An 8,106-nucleotide genomic window follows, 5' to 3' on the forward strand; every position below is an offset into this window, starting at 1 on the left:
ATGTCAGATCTTAATGAAATTGCCCAGACTTCTTATTCCAAAAGGACTGTACTGGGGCTGGTGAAAGGAAAGTGACCACAACACTCGGAGCAACCAAGAGATCTTTATTGCAGCAGTGCAACAGAGGAGAAAAGACAGAAAAAGGAGAGAGAGAGAGAGAGAGAGAGAGAGAGAGAGAGATAGCAAGAGAGAGAGGGGCCCAGCAGGAGGGAGTTTTTATAGCCCAAATCTAATGGGGTCTCTGGGTCTGCAAGCTGCCTTGTTGGCACACAAGGGGGTTAAGTTCTCGGCCTTGAGTGGTGAGTTGAGTGTTCAGCCTTGCGGGGGCTTGGGCGTTTGGGCTTGAAGCAAATAGTTGATAAAGAACCAGACAGAGGGTTTGAGTGGCCAGGTCACCCTGCAGCTAACTTTGTTTGGCATGCCCTGCAGACAGCTTACTCAGCCTGTCCTGCACCTGACAGCTGGAGTGTAGCTCAGGGGTAGAACATTGCCTAACATAATGGCAACATACAGAGGCATTGCTTTGATTGTCCTATCCTTCAAGGGACAGTCTAAAGAAACTTCAGCTATGAAAGCAACAAAAATGGATTCCTATCTGTCTATACTCATCCCTCAAGTTCTCATACCTGGAGAAGCTAATGTCAACTTACCATGAGACAGTCAATTTGAAAATAAATTATGAACCTGAAGGGAAGCAAAGCTCATCTTTCTGACTCTTAAATAAATAAGTATCACAACCAAACTATTTACATAATGCATTTAAATATGAATTTATGTGCATATTAACTAATGAGTAGAGAATATAAATATTAAAAAATAATATATACTATATATTAATTAAATCATCTTTCTTAAGTGTAAATACAAGCCAGGTATCTAGAGAGTTGATCCCAAAGGTCATGAAAGACATAGTACTTGGAGACCCTTAATCAGATCCAACCGGACAGGGACAGTCATCTAAATCAGTGTTTTTCAAAGCATGGTCCATGAGCCAGAATTGACTCACAAACTCCTCACTATTTGTTACCAGTCTAAGATAAGATAATTAGAGCAATGGAGAATGTTTAGAGACATTTATAGCAACTTAACCTTTTTACAAAATTCATGCTTGTGATCAGAAGACACATATTGCTGCTTTTTGGTCTACACCAATTAAATTGCTATAAAACTTGTGGATGAAGAAGCACATAGCATGAGCTGCAAATAGCTTTGTGTGTAACTAGAATCGCATTGGTTTATGAGGAACTAGGAAAAATTTTAAAGTTATTAAATGGTCTTTCATTGAAGATAGCTTGAGAAGCACTGACACAGAAGAGGAAAGGTCCAAGGCATTACGGCCAAACATTTTCTCCATCTTGGAGTCAATTTTAATCACTGGTTATCTCTTTCGTGCCTGGATCTCATTCTGTTCATGTAAATCCAAACAAATTCAGGCATTGAATTACCTGGGGAGACCATAATGTAGGCTGAGAATGAGCTGGTTCACAAGTGTCTTCAAGACTGGTGCTCATCTTCCAGGAAGTGGAGATGTGGCACAGCTGTAACAACTCTGTTCTAAAACAGTCATCAGGGAATCAAGCCCAGTTTCTGCCAATTATCTTTTTTACATGATTTTTCTTATTTATTGAAGTCTGTTTATTCTCAACAGATACTTTTTTTTTCCTCCCAGCAAACACAGCAGGCAGAAATATGCAGAACAAATCAACTTATTGTCTTACAGAAATAACGGTCCAGAGTATGGGAACAATTAGGACAAATTCTTTAATTTGTTCTAATTAAGAAGTAGCATAATAACTCAACGGCAACAATGAGAACCCTGGGTAAAGAGTTTAAGAGAACACCTTTGCTGCTCTAAGATTTTAGAAAATGAACTTTAATCTAATGATATATTAGAAACATGTTCCTTTAGATGCATCAAAGGTTTTGTTTTCTTTTTAAAGTGCTTTTGCAAATGTGCACTGTCTGGCTGTGATATATTTGGTCATCTACTTTTACTCCAAAGTGTGAGCCCTTTAAAATCAATATGAATGTCTTCTTTTTACATAAACACCTACCACAGTCTCAGAAGTTGTATTAAGTTCCGTTCTGATTAAAATTGATGCTTTAATTTTTAAAGGCATTTCCAGTTTTAGACTTTAGCTTTTTTATCTAGCTCTCCACAATTCTATAAATGTCTCTTCATTTTTCCGTGGCACATTAGAAAGGTGGTTTGTTCACAGGTGCTCCTAAAAACACTCAATCACTATCCATGTGTCTGGTAAATTCTATGATGGGCATTCATTCAACATTTATCAAGCAATTATGGATCTATCAGGCACTGAGCAAAGTGCTCAGTGTAAAAAGGGGCTTCCTGGGTTGTTTTGGGTCTAAATAATAGATGAGAATTATAGTTCTCATCAAAACTAAAGGAGAAGCCAACCAAAAGAAACTATTATATTTCATGTTAGAATAGCAGGTGGCTACCCAATCTACAGTTATCATATTTGAGACAGCTGAAACCATAAAATAGGTAATTATAATGTGGGTGTAAGAATGGCCCCAGAATAAAAGATGACTTGACAGTAACACATGTAAAGGTCAGGACCAAATTTTTTAATTTTTTAATATATATTTTTATTTGTTATAATTCAGGACCAAATTTTATTAATTGCTAAAATCATCCCCCAACACCTAGTACGGTCCTTGCCAGAGTAAATACTCTTTGAGTTACTATTTCTATAAAACAAATCACCCTAAACTTTGTGTCATAAAAAAAATTGATTATCTATCTTACCTTCACAGATTGCATGGATACTGCAGGGACAGCTTGTATCTGCTCATGATCTCTGAGCCTCAGCTAAGAAGACTCAGGAAGTCTGGAGTTGACTCAATGGCAGGAGGCTGGAGTCATTTGAAAAGGTGCTCACTCACAGGTGTGACGGCTGATGCCAGCTGTTCTTGGGGACCTCAGCGAGGAACCCACACGTGTCTTCCATGGAGCTACATGGCTTCCCTTTAGCAGACTCTTGGATTCCAAAGAGACCTGGTGAAAGCCTTTAATAATCTAGCCTCAGAAAGAAGTCACCCAATATTACTTCCACCATCATCGTGAGCCAGTTATAAAGAAAGAGAACACAGACCTCCACCTGTCAGCAGGAGATATGTCAAAGTCCTGTTTTAAGAACAATGCACTGGATGGGAAATAACATTGCAGTCGTCTTTGGGAAATAAAATCTGCCACAAGTATGGAAAAAAAGAATCAATGAGTGACTAATGATATTATAAACTGCTTTCTCAAGTATTTTGAATTCTCCTTTGAGAACTTCCATACTCCCTTGAGGCTATTCAGGGCTAGGGGATTTGCCTTGGCCAATAAAATATGGATGGGAGCAATTTACAGAACTTATTGCAAGAAGCATTTTATAGTTGATCCTCATTATTCACAGATTCTGTATCTGCAAACTTTCGTACTTGCTAAATCTATTTGTAGCTCCACAATCAATACTCAGAGAACTTTCTGTCACTCGAAGACACACACACAGCAACAAAATATTTGTGTTGGCCAGTGCATAGATTTCCAGGTAAAGTCACAAGACGCAGAGGCCTGTCTCCTTATTTGGCTCTCATACTCTAGACAATGTCCATTTTCACAGTCAAATTAGTGCCACATTTTTCTCATTCTTGTGCTTTTTGTTGATGATCTTACTGCTTAACATCATCCCCAGGTGCAGTGCCAAAGTGTTGTCCAGTGTTCCTAAAGTGCAAGAAAGCTCATAACCTATGAGCCTATGTGAAAATGTGTGTTAGATAAGCTTCATTCAGGCACAAGTTACAACGTTGGATATGGGTTCAGTGGCAGTGAATTAACAACATATGTTAAATAAGACATCTTTGTACAGAAACACACATAAATTTTGTCTATATCAGTTGATAAAAATAACATGACCAGAGGTTCACAAGACTCTTAAGTCTGTATCTCCCTTAAAAGCAACATTTCTGGATTCACTGATTCAGTGCTTGCAGTATGGAATAAGGAGCATCGGTAAAGGCTGCTGAAAGATACCTGGGTGCTCTTTTTCCAGCTGCAGCGACCACAGGGACTCCATTGTCATAAAGTGCCAGGCTGCATCACCTGAAAAGGGCTGTCCTGTAGAATCCATCAGACCCTCTGAGGACTCTGAAGACTTAAAGGATAAAGGACAAAAAGGATTTTTTTTTTTTTTTTTTTTTTTTTTTTTTTTTTTTTTTTTTTTGCAGGAGCTGTTGCTTACAGCCAGTGAGATTTCAAGTTGGTTCCATAGTATAACTTGGTCTTTTCTGACTAACACAGCCATTTAAAAAAAAAAAAATAAATAAACTTTTTGTAGTTGTAGATGGATAGCATGACTTTATTTGTTTATTTTTATGTGGTGCTGAGGATCAAACCCAGTACCTCACATGTGCTAGGCTAGTGCTCTGTCACTGAGCTACAATCCCAGCCCTTAACACAGCCATTTAATATCTACTCCTAAAATGTTGTCTATTAATTGTCCATGTGAATTACTGAAAAAAAAAGTAAAAAAGAAGTATTTAGGTAATTGGGCAACTCCCCACCCTCAGCCTCCACTTGGTGAACTTTGAAAATAGAACTCATCTCTAAAGTTTTTGTAAAGCATAAGTATAATATCAGCTTCATAGTGTCACATAAACATGAGTTATGTATGAGCTAACAGAACAATTTAACCATAATCTAGCCACAAGAAACCTAACTCAATTATATGAAATAGGGATATGAAACTTGAACCTTCTATATTTTGTTTAATTTATTCTAACAAACCCCATTAATTTGAAATAAATTCCTTTCTTTCCTTCTTCTGTTCTTTTTAGGTGACTAATTACCACCTTTAGATATTTAATCAGATATTTGCTGTTATCTTCATTAATTGTATATCCCACATCTATTTTTAAAAATGTCTCCAAAATTAGCCTGTTTTTCTACAAATACAATGTTCTTGCCTAAAAAAAGATACAAATGACTATAAAAGATAGTCTTCAGATTAAAAGAAAATCAAACTTCTTAACCAATAATTATAAATTCCTTCCTTTTTCTCTTAAAAAATCCTGCAATAAAGTATAATTACATTCTCAATTTCTCAATATTGCAAAGTCACCTAAGCACTAGATCACATCTGTTATATAATTAAAATAGACAGACTATTTTCAAAATAAGTCAAAATTCATTATTGAGGCTTCACTAAATAATTCAGGCTTGGCTCTGCATAATGATAGATTTGATATAACCACTAGAAAGTGCCATGTGTTCCTAGGCCACTAGACAGTTGTTTGGGCAGGGAAGGGCAAGGAAAACAGAGGAAGGATATCAATTGTTTTAATAGCACTCTTCCAAGACTAGGGCTGTAGCTTTGTGGTACAGAACTTGCCTAGCAAGTGTGAGGAGTACCCCTCCCCTCCACACACACATGGTCCACATAATGGGACATTTTCCAACACTAAGAAGAACTAAAGTAGTGGTACAGGTATAGTATGTGTCAATCTTGAAAACACAACTTTTTTCACTAAGAAGTTGGTCACAAAAATATTACATATAATATGATTCCATTTATATGAATGTACAGATTAGTCAGAACTACAGAGACAGAAAGTAGACTGGTGGATGCTGGAGTTTGGGACAGGGATGGGAGGAGAGGTGGAGAGCAACTGCCCAGTTGTATGGGATTTTTTTTTTTTTGTTTTAATGAATATTCTAGATTCACTGAAGGGACATGATGGGTAAGGAGGAACTGGTTACATACCTGAGTAAAATACCCTCCACACAGGAATTTTGGCTGCCTGATAGTGGTGATGGTTGTACAACATAGTGAGTCTGCTGAAAACTGAATTGCCTATTTTTAAATAGTGAATTTTATGTCATATAAATTATTATTATTAGCGGTGGTGGTCCTGGGGATTAAACCCAGGGATGCTCTACCTTTGAGCTACATCTCCAGGTCTTTTTATTTTATTTTGAGACAGGGTTTTGCTAAGTGGCTGAAACTGGCCTGGAACTTTTCATCCTTCTGCTGCATCCTCCCAGTGATGTGCCTGGGATTATAGGTATGCACCACCTAGCCCATCTTGTAAGGTAAATTATATCTCAAAAATTAAAAAAAGTAAAAAATTTAAAGCAATAGGCACACCTACAGAATGATTATAATCAAAAAACCAAAATAATAATAAGTGTTAGAGAGGATCTGGGGAAACAACGCGCATACCCTACTGGTGAGAATGTAAAATGATGAAAAAACAGTCTGGCAGTGTCCAAAAGGGTTAAATACAAAGTAACCATTTGACTCAGCGATTCAAATCCTGGGTGTGCACCCAAGAGAAATGAAAATATGTCCAGAGACACAATGAAAGCAGTTTTAAGAGGAAAATTCGGGCTGGGGATGTGGCTCAAGTGGTAGCGCGCTCGCCTGGCATGCGTGTGGCCTGGGTTCGATCCTCAGCACCACATACCAACAAAGATGTTGTGTCCGCTGAGAACTAAAAAATAAAAATAAAAAAATAAAATAAGTAAAAAAAAGAGGAAAATTCATCGCCTGGTGGTCATTCCTCAAAAAAAAGAAAAAAACAACAAATAAATGATCTCACACTTCATCTCAAAGCCCTAGAAAAGGAAGAGCAAAACAACAGCAAATGTAGCAGAAGGCAAGAAATAATTAAAATCAGAGCGGAAATCAATGAAATTGAAACAAAAGAAACTATTGAAAAAATTAACAAAACTAAAAGTTGGTTCTTCGAAAAAATAAATAAGATCGACAGACCTTTAGCTATGCTAACGAAGAGAAGAAGAGAGAGAACTCAAATTACTAACATACGGGATGAAAAAGGCAATATCACAACAGATGCTACAGAAATACAGAAGACAATTAGAAATTATTTTGAAAACCTATATTCCAATAAAATAGAAGATAGTGAAGACATCGATAAATTTCTTAAGTCATATGATTTGCCCAGACTGAGTCAGGAGGATACACACAATTTGAACAGACCAATATCAATGGATGAAATTGAAGAAGCCATCAAAAGACTACCAACCAAGAAAAGCCCAGGACCGGATGGGTATACAGCAGAGTTTTACAAAACCTTTAAAGAAGAATTAATACCAATACTTTTCAAGTTATTTCAGGAAATAGAAAAAGAGGGAGCTCTTCCAAATTCATTCTATGAGGCCAACATCACCCTGATTCCGAAACCAGACAAAGACACCTCAAAGAAAGAAAACTACAGACCAATATCTCTAATGAACCTAGATGCAAAAATCCTCAATAAAATTCTGGCGAATCGAATACAAAAACACATCAAAAAAATTGTGCACCATGATCAAGTAGGATTCATCCCTGGGATGCAAGGCTGGTTCAATATACGGAAATCAATAAATGTTATTCACCACATCAATAGACTTAAAGATAAGAACCATATGATCATCTCGATAGACGCAGAGAAAGCATTCGACAAAGTACAGCATCCCTTTATGTTCAAAACATTAGAAAAACTAGGGATAACAGGAACTTACCTTGACATTGTAAAAGCTATCTATGCTAAGCCTCAGGCTAGCATCATTCTGAATGGACAAAAGTTAAAGGCATTCCCTCTAAAATCTGGAACAAGACAGGGATGCCCTCTATCACCACTTCTATTCAATATAGTTCTCGAAACACTGGCCAGAGCAATTAGACAGATGAAAGAAATTAAAGGCATAAAAATAGGAAAAGAAGAACTTAAATTATCACTATTTGCAGATGACATGATTCTATACCAAGAAGACCCAAAAGGGTCTACAAAGAAACTACTAGAACTGCTGAGGGCCATTGCCAAGTAGAAATGATGCATCGAAATTTCCTTGCTAGCGTACCCCATGTTAAATGGATTTCGCTGTTGACATTGCATGTAAGGTGACCTTGCTCAAGGAAGGCGGATCCGGGTTTAGAGCTGATCAGGTGTGAGGAAGTATCCCGGTCCTTGGGTTTAGGGCGTTCCCGGTTTAAGACAATAGGGGTTTTAGGGAAGTTGGAGGTTGAAGATTATTGCTGCCGGGATTAGGGTGTTCCTGCTGCTTGTTCCCGTTGAGTTCTCATGAGATTCAAA

The sequence above is a fragment of the Spermophilus citellus genome, assembly GCF_964194105.1.
Source record: "Spermophilus citellus genome assembly, chromosome: 5".
In the NCBI taxonomy this organism is placed as follows: domain Eukaryota; kingdom Metazoa; phylum Chordata; class Mammalia; order Rodentia; family Sciuridae; genus Spermophilus; species Spermophilus citellus.